This window comes from Frieseomelitta varia, unplaced genomic scaffold (genome assembly GCF_011392965.1).
Source record: "Frieseomelitta varia isolate USP_RPSP 00005682 unplaced genomic scaffold, Fvar_1.2 scaffold_293, whole genome shotgun sequence".
NCBI classification, from domain to species: Eukaryota; Metazoa; Arthropoda; class Insecta; order Hymenoptera; family Apidae; genus Frieseomelitta; species Frieseomelitta varia.
This window is the reverse complement of record NW_025110027.1, coordinates 141,045-158,007: the sequence shown is the minus strand read 5'-3', so window position 1 is coordinate 158,007 and position 16,963 is coordinate 141,045.

The following is a 16,963-nucleotide window of genomic DNA, read 5'->3' as shown; positions in this document are numbered from 1 at the left end:
GTGGCACGCGACAGCTGCACGATGGGCGGTTCTCCTGATACAGAGGTTTTCAGTAAAAGTTTAACCTGGAATCTTTCGAAAACAAGCTGTTTTATCTCGTTGAAAATTCGTTCCTTGTATGAGGAGAGCATGTTACTGAAAGAGGTGGCACGCGACCGCAACCAGTTGGGCTTTTCTCCTGATACAGAGGGTTTTCAGTAAAAGTTTAAGCTGGAATATTTCGAAAGCTGGCTGTTTCACCTCGTTGAAATTTCGTTCTTTGCATCTGGAGAACATGATACTAAAAGAGATGGCACGCGACAGCATCAAGTTGGGCGGTTCTCCAGATTCAGAGATCTTTCATTAAATATTTAAGAAGGTATATTTCGAAAGCAAGCTGGTTCACCTCGTTGAATATTCGTTGATTCTATCAGGAGAACATGTTAATAAAGGAGGTGGCACGCTACAGCTGCACGTTGGGCGGTTCTCCTGATACAGAGTTATTTCAGTAAAAGTTTAACATGGAATATTACGAAAGGTACCGGTTTCACCGCGTTGGAATTTCGTTCTTTGCATCAGGAGAACATGATAGTAAAAGAGGTGGCACGCGACAGCAGCAAGTTGGGCGATTCTCCTGATACAGAGATCTTTCATTAAATATTTAAAATGGAATATTTCGTAAGGAAGCTGGTTCATCTCGTTGAATATTCGTTCCTTGTATCAGGAGAACATGTTACTAAAAGAGGTGGCACGCGACCGCAACCAGTTGGGCTTTTCTCCTGATGCAGAAGTTTTTCAGTAAAAGTTTAAGCTGGAATATTTCGAAAGCGAGCTGTTTCATCTCGTTGAAATTTCGTTCTCTGTATCAGTAGAACTTGTTAGTAAAAGAGGTGGAACGCGACCGCAACACGTTGGGCGGTTCCCCTGATGCAGAGGTTTTTCAGTAAAAGTTTGTGCTGAATTATTTCGAAAGCAAGCTGTTTCACCTCGTTGAAATTTCGTTCTTTGGGTCAGGAGAACATGTTACTAAAAGAGGTGGCACGCGACAGCCACTCGTTGGGCGTTTCTCCTGATACAGAGGTTTTTCTGTAATAGTTTATGCTAGAATATTTCGAAAACAAGCTTGTTCATCTCGTTGAAATTTCGTTCTTTATATCAGAAGGACTTGTTACTAAAAAAGATGGCACGCGACATCCACACGTTGGGCGGTTCTTCTGTTACAGAAGTCTGTCGATGAAAGTTTGAGCGGGAATATTTCAGACCCAAGCTGTTTAGTCTCATTGAAATTTTGCTGTTTGTGTCAGGAGAACATGTTAGCAAAAGAGATGGCACTCGAAATGGTCACGTTGGGCGGTGCTCCTGTTACAGAGGTCTTTCAATATAACTTTAAGCGTGAACACTTCGAAAGCGAGCTGTTCCACCTTTTTTAAGTTTCGCTCTTTGTATCTTGAGAACACGTTTCTTAAAGACGTGGCACGCGGAAGCCACAATTTCGGCGCTGCTTCTATTACAGAGGTCTTTGGTTAAAACTTTAAGCGGGAATATTTCGAAAGGAAGCAGGTTCACTTCCTTGAAATTTCGTTCTTTGTATCAGGAGAACATGTTACTAAAAGAGGTGGCACGCGAAATCCACACCTTTGGCGGTGCTCCTGATATAGAGGTCTTTCGATAAAACTTTAAGCGTGAACATATCGAAAGCGAGCTATTTCACCTCTTTGAAGTTTCGCTCTTTGCATGTCGAGAACATGTTTCTTAAAGAGGTGGCACGCGAGGTCCTCACGTTTGGCGGTGCTCCTGATACTGAGGTCTTTCGATAAAACTTTAAGCTGGAGAATTTCGAAAACTTGTAGGTTCTCTTTGTTGAATTTTCTTTCTATTTATCAGGAGAGCATGGTACTAAAAGAGCTGGCTCGCGAAAGCCACACGTTTGTCAGTGCTACTGATGCAGCGATCTTTCGATAATAGTTGGAGCCGGTGGAGTTCGAACTCAAGCTGGATTACATCGTTGGAATTTCTGTTTTTGTATCAGGAGCACATGATGCTTGAAGATGTGCCGCGTGAATGCCAGCCGTGGGCGGTTCTTCCGAGAAACACGCCCTTGGGGCGGTGCTAATTATAATGCGCACTTTCGGCAAAACTTTGTACGAAATTTTTTCGAAAGCGGAACGGTTTATCATGTCCAAATTTCGGTTTTTGTGTCGTTAGCACATGATACTCGAAGAGGTCGCACGAGAAAGCCACCCAATGGAATGTGCTCCTGATACAGAGGTCTGTCGGTAAATGTTTGAGCGGGAATATTTCAGAAGCAAGCTGGTTTATCTCTTTGAAATTCCGCTCTTTGTATCAGGAGAACATGTTACCTAAAGAAGTGGCACGCGAAAGCCACACGTTGGACGGTGCTCCTGATACAGAGGTCTTTCGGTAAAACTTTAAGCGGGAATATTTTTAAAGCAAGCTGGTTCATCTCGTTGAAATTTCGTTCTTTTTATCAGGGGAACATCATTTTCGAATAGGTGGCACTAGGAAGCCACCCATCTGTCGGTGCTCCTGATACTGAAGTCGTTCGTAAAAGTTTTATGCGGGATTATTTCTAACGTAAGCAGTTTCATGAGTTTGAAATTTCTATTTTTGTATCATGTGCACCTTGTACTCGAAGTGGTGTCTCGACCCATCCACCCGTTGATCGGTTCTTTCTAATTTTTTCGTAGAGATTTTAAGCTGTAATATCTTGAGAACGAGAACGAACTTCTGGCTGTAGTTTCTGGTTTATGTGTTGGGAGTACATAATATTCGAATTTGTTGCACGACAATGTCGGCCGTCGATCCTGTTTCCTGATAGAATGTCTGTTCGAAAAATTTTTAGGCTGGAGTATCTCGTATACGAGAGGGAGCATCTAGCACAAGTTTCGGATTTGGTATAAGAAGAACATTAAACTTGAGGAGATTTCTCGTCAAAACCAGCCGTTGAGCCTCTTTCCTTACATACTTTTCTCCAAAATGTAGGAATATGTCGTGAACGAGAAGAATTTTCTGGCTGAAACTTCGCACGATGTATCAGGCAAACATTAGACTCGTAAATGTGGCACGGCATGGCCCTGGTCGATTCTGCTGATTCATAGATTTTTTGGTAATTTTTTAAAATCGAATTGCTCGTACGAAAAAGAGTTTGTAGCTGTGAATTCGTTTGATTTCGATGTGACTCATGTTGATGGCACGACATAGTCCCTCTATTCGCTTTCCTGATACATCGTTCGAAGTTTCTGCTAACATTGTGATCTATTCAATATTTTCCGAAATACCTCTGTATCAGGAGAATCGCTCATCGGCTTTCTATGTCGTACGACCTCCTCGAATCTCATGTTCTCCTGATACATCGTTCAATTTTTCAGCCAGACATTCCTTTTCATTCAGAGATATTCTTGTTTAAGGATTTTTCGAGAAACCTTTGTATCAGGAGAATCGCTTTTCGCTGAGCTGTCATACCACCTCTTCGAGGCTCATATACTGTTGTTACAAAATTTGAATTTTCAGCCAGAAATTCTTTCTTTTCCACAAGTTGTTTCTTGGCTATGCCAATGCTAGTTATTTCTAAGAATACTGGTGCTTGCAGTGTGCTATTGTGATGTGTTCTCGGAAAACTGAGAATTTAATTAGGAGAATGGTGTATTTCGTTCGTGGTCAGGTTTTCACGGAGCTCTTTAGCCCTTCTTTCAATTTTCGTATCACTCTCTACCATATCGATTTATGTCGGGTTTGCATCACAGCGCTACTGGTAGTAGGAATATTAAATATATATATATATATATATATATATATATATATATATATATATATATATATATATATATATATATATATATATATATATATATATATATATATATATATATACATATATTTATTGGTTTTAAATAATATATTCAATGTTATCAATAGTCAATGATTTGAACGTGGGACATTTTCTAAATACGATCATCACTAAGGATAGAATAGACTTTCATGAGGATGTGTTTTCGTAGCTCAATGTCTGAATTACCGACTGGGAAAAAAAATCACTGGTTGTTCTTAGCGCACTCTACGCATAATTACCGACGAAGTAACTTTGAATATCTGATCCACAGTCAGGATGTGCAGGTGAATTATATACCTAGTTGGCGGTGTCTATTAACATTGAGGAATTGAATTTTTGGTCTATTCATACACCTGGTCTTTCCATTATAGGGATCTTCTTCATGCACTGTAACCAATGCTGTTACCTACTATTATCGATGAATGTAGCGACAGTCTACTGTTACCAACAGCTGAATTAAAAAACGAACAAAATTCTTGTGAATTACTTCTAAATAAAAGATATTAATCAATTGACTTCAACTCGAAACTCCCGAACATATCGTTTAAAAAAACAGCGGATATAACAATAAAGAAATACATCATTCACGGCAATGTAAAAAATTTCATTCACATCTCAAAACTGGTATTCCGTTCAGCGTGTAGAAAAGACTATTATACCCGATAAATTCTGTATCAAAGCGAAACAGTACGAACAAGCAAAGGGGTAAACGGGGGCGGTGCGTTTAAAACAAAGATACATCGTCGATGAAAACGCGTGCGCGATGTGATCGCGAAAAATAGAAGGAAAGAAAAAAAAAAAAGGAAAGGAAAAACTAAAAAAAGCGGATCGGAACTCGCGACATCGTTCGTGCATTAATTGTAATACCACAATCGCGTCAATTTATGACATAACGAGTTGGCTGCGTTTCACAAATTGCATGAATTATAGGGCGCGCATGATGGAGCCGCTTGCTCGAAAGTCGAATGCCGCGTATTTTATTTTTCTTTCTTCCGCTTCGAACGGGCCAGACCACCGTGTCAGTGTGCCGACGTGCTTAATTGGCTCGTTATATTAATTGAATTTCATTATACGCCCGGCAGACAATGACTCGGCGTTGCGTTCGAATCGCATCGGATTAAACGAACGCTCGCGCTAGCGCGTGAACGAGCAGCGAGTTCGCGCGCGTCCACGCACGCACGAACGAACGCCGAGAACGTTTCACGGCCGTTTGTCGACGCGACGATTCAAAAAACGCAGATAATTCAACCGGTATAAAACGGAGCAGATTGCTCTGAAAATATTTTTCCGAGCGAAACAACGTTTCGCCCGCGGGATTTCACGTCGAGATTCAGCCGCTAATTAAAAACGATTTCGAACACCATGACCAGGATACGGATCGCCGATGGTGCAATCGTTTCGATTCGCTCGTTGTCGCTGACACTCCCGTTCTTTTTCCTCGTTTTCGTTTCAGCGAATATTGTCGATCAAACGTCTTTCACGAGCTGTGAATTGGCGCGTAATTTCTTTCACTTTTATTAATATTAGATGATGTCAAAGTATATAGAAAGATGGTATTCTTTTATAATGTCAAGATAATAGTATGTTTGTGCTTCATGAACTTTTTTAGAATCTTACATACATTGACGTATTCTCTCTTCTCTCTCTGATTTTTATCAAACATCATTTTACTTTTTAATCCTCTGTATATCTAGATGATCGATCAAAGTTTGGCCACACATTCTGTAATGTACATTTCTAACGTCAACAGTGATTTTCTTGTTCGAAAAATTTTAGTAGATCGTATATCTATAAAAATTGAACATATCTGTTCTTATGTAACAACGTAGCCAAAATATATCGAAACATTAATATAGTAGCGAAACGTTAAATGAAGCATGAAGTATGAATTGTATTCCAGATGCATCCGCTGTGACTGCAATCGTACGCAAAATGTTCTTATTATATTTCATTTCATCCAAAATTCTTTGACGTCTCTCTGTTACGGAACGCGTCGAAGTGTGAACCGTATTTTTTCCCGGGCTCGAATGCCGGACTATCGTCGAAACGTTGGGAAGGCAGGGGAGAAACGTGAGCGCGCGTGAACTGCGAAAACCGCGGCGCGCCGGCGTTCTCTCTCAATGCAACGTGCCACCTTCGAGCATTTTCTCGAAATTGATTTATGCCCCTGACAGCCGACGCGGCCATTGTGCGCGGCCGGCCTGTGTCGTTGTCCATTCAAACAAATTGACCACCGGCGGACCGGCCGCGCGCATTGTCGCTCCATTGAACAATCCGCGGGGCGAAAAGGGAGAAAAATGGCGATGCGCCTCGGCCAGATGCGGGAAAAAGTTGCAGCCAGACCGGGGCAAAGATCGACCCATGGGTCCGTTGCCAGATTGTCTCTGTCTTATGATGGATCTTCTCCCTGAAACCGCTCGTAAATCTTTGATATCGGGTCAAGTTTTCCTGCCCTACGAGTGACTTTTGGCGACTTTCGTTTAGGGATGATTTCAGATCATTGTTCATGGGACGTGTTCGAATTTACATATTTGGAATTTACATAGTTGCAGGTAAAGAAGTGATTTGTTGATTTTTAAATGGAGCGTGTCGTTAATGCAACGCGTAATGTTCAAATACGGATGATAAAATACAATTGGTCTTTCGTTTATGAAATGAAACAAAAATATCTTTGGCTATAGCCTTAATTAGTATTAGTTATAGGTTAAAAAATAAAGTTCTCTGAGAAATACACAATGTATCTTTTGTCTTCCTAATGGCTCATTGATTTTTAATTAGTTGATTAACATTTGATGTAATCGCGAAGACAGAGAAACATAAAATTCCAGAAAGTAATTTACGTTAATACTGTTACTCTTTCTTATTATTCATCACTGCATCCTATAATTTTCATATTTCATTACTTAAATATCTCTTTTTTTTTTTGCTATGGTAATACAAAGATTATATAAAAATATTCGAAGGAGTCATTCCAACAAAAAAAAAAAAAAAAGAAAAGGAAAAAAATTGATCTCTCCCGGATACACTAACAAGAATACCGAGGCTTTCGTTCGATTCGAACCGCAGGAATCGCGTCCAATTCTCGGTCTTAATTAGCGGAACGTGATTAAAACCGACATGACGCGGCAGCACGCGTTTTTTTTTTTTTTTTTTCCCCAATGTCGACGTCGGTTGTCCACCATTCTGTTCCAAACGAGCGGCCCTGGAACGGTAGTTTTTGTCTCTCGGTTGTGAGGAACGCGATTCCAGGGGCCAGTTCGAGCCCAGGACTCCGATTGGACGGCGTACCTGACGAAAACAAAAAGAAAACTGGCCGATGCCGACCGCCCAGCGCGGCCGAACGACGTGCGCCAAAGTGATTCTTCTTGCACGTGGCCGCCGGCCGCCATATTGGTCTCTTGTAGCGTAACTTCTGACTAATTAAAAGAAAGGATCATTTGCTTGTTAGCTGATTCGATCAACTGTAAAACCGTTCTGCGGCGCGATTTTTATTTTCTCTTCACTAAATGAACGAAAATAGAGCCATTTCTATACTCATAGGCGTAAGTATTAAGACATGACAATATGACCTTCGCGTCAGTTTTTAATATACCATTTTCTTGTTTCCTTTCTCATTATTCTTTATGTCGAATAATTTGAGTCTACTATTGGAAGAGTCTACGCTGAAAAGATCGTATGACATCCTGTTCTACTTCTGCTTTACGTTTCGCATTCCTCGATTTTTCTCAGGAAATTTCCTCTCGATTTTTCCTTAGACCTTCCACTTCGGTATGTTGTATATTCTTCTTCTTCAAAAAGCACGTAAATCAAAAATTTCGGAAATTCCAGGCCAAACAGAAATTCAAGTTAATTTCTATTATATCCTACCACATTTGTCGAGCTTGGTAAAAAAAGAAATACAAAAATTATTCAATTTAATAAATATCTTCTTCAAGTAATTCGAACTTATTATTCGATGAACACTGTCAAAGATTCACGATACTTCTTGTTATTTCTACGTTTCTTACTTTAATTATCCTCTCTCTCAGAAATTTTCTACCTTTCTACCTTCCTTTACTCCACAATCGTGATATATATATATTCCTCTTCCTTCGATCTTTTTCCGTTACACTTGCCCGACGTTTCCTCTCCTTCTGTCCCTTGTATCCTTCGTTCCTTTCTGTACCCAGTTTTTCACTCCACTCCCATTCCTCCGGCTCACTCCGCCTCTGGCAGCCTCGAATCGGTCCAGTTCTTTCTCTGCCGCCGCGGTTCGCCCGGTGACTTCCTCCCTTTTCGTCGACGGAGGCCGGCGGCGTCTTTTTCTTTCCCGGGGCTGCTCGAAGTGAACTCGACAAAAGAACATCGCGGCCCAGAGTCAAGATGGCGGTATAGAAGAGAGGGACAGATCTCTCTGCCGGTGGTTATAGCGGCGGAGAAACGGCACCTCCTGCCCAACTGTCTTCTCTCTGTCCCTCTTCACGGTAACCTTCACCTCCTCCAGGCCGGGCAGCATTGTTGCCACGAGCAGGAGAGACAAAATGAACCCGATTGTTAGTCCGGGAGGCATCATAATGAACGCCCATTCACCGAGAGACACCAAATGAGCTCCCGCGTCTTGTCCCGCGGCTTTGTCCACGATACTTTTAATTCTCTGCTCACCCTTTGTCTTCCCTCTCTAGAGAAGGCTTCTGGGCTCGGCCTGCCATTTTCTTTCTTTCTTCCCTCCTTCGCATCCCTGTTAATGCATCCCTCTTTCTGTGTCTTCGCCAACCTTTCTTCGTCTCTTTTTATACCATTTCTCGTCTTCTCGCCGTTTCTTCTTCCTTTCCTCTTGTCTTGAATTTGATATGGACGGCAGGGTTGATACGTTGTCGCTGTCCTTTCTTTTATTAGACTGTATTGGAACGAACAGTTTTATCGCTCGTTTTCGTTAATTGCAGTTTGTTGGTACTGGGTTGGTACTCCAATTTTTGATTTGCTTCGCGAAATTTTTAGACACGAGGCAGAGATGCTGAACAACTTGGAAGTTTGAGGTAAAAATGTGAACTGTCGTTCCTCTTCCTTGTTAGAAACGGCTCGATGGGTGTTTCTTCGTCGATTTGTGGTGAATCTGTGGTGAAGTGTAATTGGCAGTAAGAAATATAATCAGTAATTTTGAGCATCTTCGCGGATACAAAATCTTGGAAATATTTATAATGGCAGACAGAAAAAAAATTTTTGATCGGTACTAATATTCTAAGATGTATATTATATCTTATATAACTCTATTATATATAACAATTGTTAAATATGACTGTTGTTAAATATAATTCCATTCTAGACACCAGAACTATGAAAGTTGTCAAAATATGATCAATTTATAATTCTTCTTAGATATCTTACAGATGTAAAGCAGATGTACATTTAGAGATTTAAATGATTTTTCGTAAAATACAGAAACGAAAGCTTATTCGATTGTACTCTATTTTTATTTTAACAGAGACTCTCAGCATTAAACGTCGGTGCTGAACGCAATTCGTTCTCGATATTACCGATTTCTAGTCGACAGAAATCGCTCAAGGAACGAGAACATTCAATAGAACGAGCGACAGAAAGTGCAGGGAAAGAATACGTATAACGCATACGCAAGACAGAGCACGATTACTAATCCGTTGCTTGTAACTCGAACATTGTGGATATCGTTGTTTGTACAGCCGCCTGCTGGCTGCCGCGAGAGGCGACAAGGAGACGGAGAGAAAGAGCAAGAGAGAGGAAACCGCCGCGATCGATGCATTTATGCATGACGCGCACGCGGATCGAGCAATAATATTTTCATTCTCCTTTCGCCTTTCGCGGGCACACACTCGTGCCAAGAAGCAAGCCGGGGAACCGGGCGACAAACGCGGCCACAATGGCGGCGTGTACAAATAGAAAGTAAACGCGACGGGGATGATGGGGGTACGGTGTTTTTTAGTCGAAGATTCCATGTGAAATTCAAGGCTTGAACGGCGCGGTGGTTCGTTGCGATTTGCTTGAGATACTGTGTCAAGATTGGTGGTAGGTTAGGAAGGGGATATAGAGAGTACAATACATTTCTTCGACCTTTTTTCCTTAAAAGTTGGAAAATTTTTTCATATATAGCGAATATTTTTGAATGAATATATTGCGAGCGTTACGTGAAACTTTCTGAAATTTCATTGGCGAGACACAATTGTCTATGATCGTAATGGAAAAATTTAAGGGTGCTGTTACATACGTTAGTTAGTACAACATCCATATAATGATTGGTGGTTTTCAATGAGTAATGCAAATATTTGTAAAAATACTGTTTTGATAATTTTTACATTTTAATAATTTTATGTTTCGTTAATTTTCCTACTGTTTAACGATTCCAACGATTCAAGTGAAATAAATATTTGCAAAAATGCTTTAAATATCAAATTAGAGTCACGCACAGGTAAATACCAACCCCCGTGGCGTACTTTATTTTCCACAATCCCCAAATTGCACCCTGCCTTCAAGGCAGGACAAAAAAAGAAAAAGAAAGGAACCGAACCTTCCCTTCGTTGCAACGTGCGTTTTTTTTCTTTTTTTCTTTTTTGTCATCAGCCCTTCCGTGTTACGCCACGAAGTTGATCGACGTGAAGAGAGGGAGAAAAAAGTGTCATGAATCCGAAAATTCGACGCTGCCACCGGTAAGAAGGGACTTTTCCCTGTAGCTACGTTTAGAACGACGTGCACCGTGGCTAATCGCATAAAATCGAATCGAAAGTGATCGATACCGGGTCAATGCAGCTACGAATCACCGTGAATTAGCCTCTCCCTCTCTCTTTCGTCCGTGGTCCTCGATGAACGATAAAAGACGCGTCTGTGAAGAGGAGGGAGACACTGGGACCTCAACAAATTGACATTGTTCCCACCAATGGCTAATAAATTGTTTTTCACGGTGTGTTCTTTATTCAACGTGTACAAAGGTGTTTCGAACCTTTCATGGCTCATCGGTTTTCCCCGTTGCCTCTTAGGGTTTCCTCTTTGTAGACCTGGTATCTATGTTTCATAATGGATTTTCGAATTTATATGCAATTGTAAATATTTAATTTTGCATGTTTAATACGTGCTTCGAAATTTGAAAATATTGTTTTAGGTCTCGTACAATAACAGCTGGATTGTTAAGATATCTGAAACGAACAATCGCGAAGAATGATTCGGTTGAGTTTAATAAATTTTGATTTATTTCTCGCAAGAATTCTTGGCAAAGCTCTTAAAAAAATATTTTGAAGACTTAATCTATCTTAAAGAACAATGAAATATGTGATTAGAAATATTAGAAGACGTTTTATTGAATTTCAAACACGTAAGACAATACTTCAGAAAAGATACATATAAATCGTACATAGAAGTTTGGAAACATTTCAGACGCAATGCTTCTTTCTATCTCCGCGAAATATTTCTGCAATATATTTTCAGATTTATTTCAAACTTCACGTGATCTTCGAGTCTCGCAGCAATGCCAATTTTTAAAATATTTTACATTTTACAAGCATAGTATATATGGTTATCATTTTTAGTAGAATAAGGTAAAGTAGAAACGATTTCACTGTAACTTCGTTGCGTAACGCGGTCGACGCGTCTCGCTGTTGTTCTTTCCGCGTTTAGAATTCTTTGATAATGGCCGGCGACGCTCGAATCCCTCGTGAAGAGTTAATTGGTGGAATGACGAGGCGTTCGCTCGCTCAAAAAGCCAGGATTTACTTTCTGAGAGCCGAGGGCTTCGAGCAGAGAGCGATTGGATTTTGCGCGCGAATTGCGCCGCGTTGACGGTTGAAATGATTGTACGGCGTGTTGTTAGCAGGGATTTCGATGGAGCCGAGTCGAACGAGCGTTGCATACGTGTTGTGCGCACGTTTAATGCAATCGTGAGGAAGTTTTAAGAATTGTCAAGGTGTGCGAGAAATGTGTGCAGTGTCATTGGAAATCAACCGAAAGTGCTTATTGTTAGAATGTCTGACTGCTGATAAAGAGGACATTGAACGGTTCGCTTTGAGTGTCTGGCGAGATCGAATAAATCTATCAATTGTGCGACGAGTACAACTTGTTTCTAATCTTTGAAACGTGAACGATGGAATTGACGGCGTGATCCACGCTGGGACTTTAGAAAAGACGTTATGTATAAAACAAATGACAAAATATTTATGTAATATAATATAATTTGTAATATAAAATATTTATGTGTTGTTGATAACTGATTAATGTTAAATAAATGGGGTAATCACAGAAGTGTTTATAGTTCCTTCGTACTCTTCGATAATTGTAAATTGTGTAAAGATAAGAAAAAGTAACTGTTATCTATTCTTGGCCTACGCTTATTATTTTAACCCAATTTCAACCCTAAAGCTAACCGAAGTTCTTCAAAGTTTGTACAATCTATCAATCAAAAACTATTTCAATAAATTATAGTAATAATTTTAGTATTAGTTAGCTTTTTTTTTTTGCGAAACAAATTCCAAGTCCCTCAATCTGCAATTATATAATAATTTTTTGTGTTCTGAAAAGCCGCCAAGTAGTGAGGTCAACCCACCCATTCATGTCTCCATTTTCTAATATTTTTTTCTTGTCTCTTACGCGAAGGACGGCGGGAATGGTTGGATTCTTGAAAGAAACGAAAGAGTTCTGTCTCCCTGGGTGAAAATGTGTAGTCACGTTGTTATATTGGTTGGTAGCTCGCGCTGGCTCGCGCTCGTAGGTCGCGTCGCGCTGCTTCTATAGCGTGATTAATTCTATTTACCTGCGGCCGGTGCACCGGCGGATACGCCCGTGGTATAATTTATCAGTTTGTCGTGCCTCATTGTCGCCCGTACGGCTCGTTGCTAATAGTCGACCATTCAAGAATCGAGGGAAGCCATCTATTCTTATTACGGCCGCCGTTGTCCAAAGGCCTCCAAGACAACCGATGTGTGTCCCCTCTTCCCACCTTCTTTTCTCGTTCTGACTCTCTGTGACCGTCTCTTTCCGATCTTCGGCCGAGTCTTTTCAATCGGGGGATGTGTGGCTAGATATTGGGGATAAGGGGATAGTTGATCTTTGCTGGAAGTTTTTGCTTTCTTTATTTTGTCTCACATTTCATGGGAAATGTCTATGGTGTGTGTGTGTATACAATATTGTATATACATCTATTAAATGGATGATAGAAAGATCTACATAGATCTTTCATTAAGAATAATTGTTGATGCGAGCGTTGACAAAAGAATTGATACGACTGAGGTTTCTTTCATTAGTGACTCGAATTTTGTGCTGGATTTAGGAGAAATTAACATTAGAGGTGATAGATAGAGCTGAGTTTCACGCTGACAAAGGAATCAAAGTTTTGATTTACATTAATTAAAAGAGCAAGATTTGAAGAAACGTTCACTCATTCATCAAATTCACCACTTGAAGAACTTTGAAGATGAAATTAGAAAGAATTCTCAGAGGAAAACCCGTGGTGTGAGCTTTAATCCTATAACTAAAATACGTTTCCACCGGAAAAAGGAAGCGACCGGTCGCAGTTTGACGAAGGGGATGCTTCGACTCCTATTCCCGGCACTTACCCCATAAACAGAAGCCCATAATCGATTAGGACGCGCACGTATGACCATGGGAAGATTTAGTGGCTGAAACAGATGGGGAATTTCGGACGATGTCACCCCTTGTCTCCAGTAGTCATTAGCTCGAGCCATTGTTAATACCTGGCTAGACGCGAGAGGGTTCGATGGGTATCGATACAAATCGATACTCACAGTTGATCGACTCCTAGCTCGGTTCTAGGGGGATATTTAACCGTTCTGTTCACACTCGAAACAATGTAAACTTTTCTCTCATTTATCATCCGGACATTCGCAGAGAATATTTTATGCGCGAAAAAATTAATCCCACGATTTAAATGGAAGATCTTTACGCTTTTATTCTTGCGTTATAAAAATTCTAATTGACGTAGGCATAAATAATATCGAATATGTTATAAAAGTGATACATGTACTAGCACATATATTATACATTGTTTACAGTTTAATCTATTAATTTAGCTACATTTTACAATTAAGAATGTCTTTAAAAGAACTTTCACATTAAACTGAAAGAAGAAATCACACGTAACAATATTTAGAAAATCTAAGAACTTTTTCACGATGAAAAAGAAATATCGTGAATTGAAAATGATCGTGTAAATGATATAGTACAGCTAAATCTACGTTAAAAATTCCAAGCTTTCCACGATGTTCCAACGTGCTAATAACATCATCAAGGAAAGAATCACGAAATCTTCGATCAGCCTTCAATCTTCAAATTTCCCAGGAATCTAATCCATCAAAGTTCTCGATGAAATCCCAGGAGCTATTCAGATTCACGCGGTAACAAGGGATAAGGGATTCTAATTCACATCGGTGGAGAAAACCGAATGGCGAAACCTTAACGGTAACTTTCAATTACTCTATTGCCCCGTTCACCGTTCCATCCATGAATTCTGCTGGCGACGAACGCGCACGTTCGCGTGCGAACAAAGAAAAGAACAAAAATACGCGTATACATATCCATATCTATATATATATATATATACTATACGGCAATAGGAAAGCAGCTCTTTTCTTTTTTCCTTTCCTTTCTTATTTTTTTCTCTTTCTCTTCTTTCTTTCTTTCTTTTTTTTTTTCTTTTTTTGTTTTCGCATCACATTCGTCGCTTGGCGCGCGAGCGCGAACCCGCTACTTTTGCCATTATCATCCGCAGCCTCGTTTCACATATGCGCCCGGCCAGAATGCGCATTGAATCCACAGCACCGGTAGAAAAGGCCTCATTCAACCGTTCCCGCGATTTTTCCGCGGCGTTCCTCCGCAGGGAATTCCTCCGAGGTCAGAGGCCATCCAATCGTGAACCGAAACCGGTGTCGTCGCGTATAATCACGCGGCGGAATCCCAGGCGAATTAATTGCGAAGTTTCGGCGACAAGAAGAAAGCGAGCCACGAACAAATGAAAAAGAATGGAAAGACAAAATAACGAACGGAGGAGGGGGGGAGGAGGGGGGAAGCGAACGTCAACACCGATCCTGGATTCTGACATCGGGAATACTAGGTATTTGAAAGCGGAATTTCAGTAATTTGTGGAGAACCGGAAGATTCGATGCCTTTTCCTTCAGTCAAAGTATTCAGTCTAGCAATTTTTCATTTTTTTTTTTTTAACATAATACTACAATACTAGAATTAACATAATACTATAGTTACCGACGACTGAAACATCAAACTCATATAATCTATACAATTTCACGAATGTACCGAAATACATTTTATTCTTCTAAAGTTTGTATTTGTTATTGCAGTTACTTGTGAAAATCAGTATCCTCTGAATACAATTATAAATGTAAGATCGAGAGGAATTTGTTCCCTCAGAGCTGCTAAACGTATTAAAAGGTAGTAGGTATTTCTTGGATTATATGTATATATTTTACATTTCTGCAACTTTAAATTTTTCATAAATGTGATAGAGATCTCGAGTCTGCGTAGTTACATTACAAAAGGCTATCATTTTATTCCAATTCAAACTTCAAACAGATAGGTGATAATTTGATCAATCCAAAAGCTAACACTGCTCGATGAAATTCACATTCACGCAGTACAATAATTCTACTAATGAGAATCAGAAAGAAACATTTATTCGCTGAAGAACCTATTCACGTAATACTATATTTATCGCATAACTACATGTTCCTCTTCTGCAACGTTTATTCAAACACGCTTCAACCCTTCAACGAAATCAAAACCCTTCCAATCAAACGCTATACACATCAATTTACTTGCACCATAGAAAGTGACACACAAAGGCACAGGTTTTCCTAAAAACATCAGGAAGGCCAATTCAGTCGATCGATCTGACCGATGGTAGTAGTCGAACAAACGCTCTGCTGGTTCTTCTCCGTCCTGGCATTCTTTCTCACGGATTTCTGATTGGAAGCAACGAAGCGTGTCGCGGGAGACACGAGAATATGATTTAAGACGCGACTCGTTCGAGCAACGAATAGAAAAGCAGCGGCGAAGGACGAGCCGGATGACCGTGCAGAACCGATCGCGAGGAGAGGATGAAGAGACGATGACGAGATGGAAAGCCGGCTTAATGAAGAATTCGGTGCACTCCTGGCAGACCAGCTGCTGATCAAAGACTCACTGAATCGATTTATCCCTGAATCGATCTAATCATCGGGGTCGGGCTCACCTTCAACCGCCGCTGAAACTTGATTAACGTAGGTAAACATAATGCTTGGTTATTGCCCGCTAGTAATTACGTAGCATTGCGGCAGCATTGCGATTTCATGAATTTCGAGTATTTATTATTTTGAATTATTTCAAGTTATTTCAAATTACAAAGATTGCCGTTGCGTTTCTGATTCGTGTTTCTGCAGAGTACTTACCATTTCAGTGTGTCTTTCTGCCTTGTCTAACAATGGCGTTCTGCAAGAGGGAAGAAATGAAATTTTTATTAATATACTTCAAAGAGAAATCAAACACGATCGTTCATCCCCGACAACCGATTCAATCGGCCGTCACCGGCAAACTTATTCGTTCCACGAATAATCGTGCTTTTATACGCGGCATCCTTGATCTGCATAAAATCATCGTGTGTACGCGAGTCGGGCGCATTGTCCGTGAAAAATTACCGAAACACGCGACACAGCCCCAAGCACGATTCTTCTGTCCCGGAACCGCTATATCCGCGTACTTATAACCGAACCCATCTTCCGAGCAAACCCTCCCTTTCACCGCCCACATTTTTCCATCTTTCTCTCCGCTCGTTCCCATCTTCCGTGTCCCTCTTTCTCTCTCCGCCATCCCCGTTTCCCGTATCTCTTTTCCTCTCGCCAACCTTTCTCTCCCTCTCGTCGCAGTAATTTATCACCGCTCATAACAAGGAGCCGCAAGTTTGTACATATTTCAGTCTCGCATCCACCTCTCCACCCTCTGTCAACTCCCTCGTTCTCCTTCATCCACCTCCACAGTCACCCTTTTCTCTCCTTTCGTATTTCGGACAAAGAAAACGTCAACCAGAGGGATAAAGACACGCGAAACCGGGGTGGAGGAAGGAGGAGTAGAAATCTGGGACGGAGGGATGGCAGAGGGTGGCCAGAGTAAAGACGTTATTATTTATACGCGGCA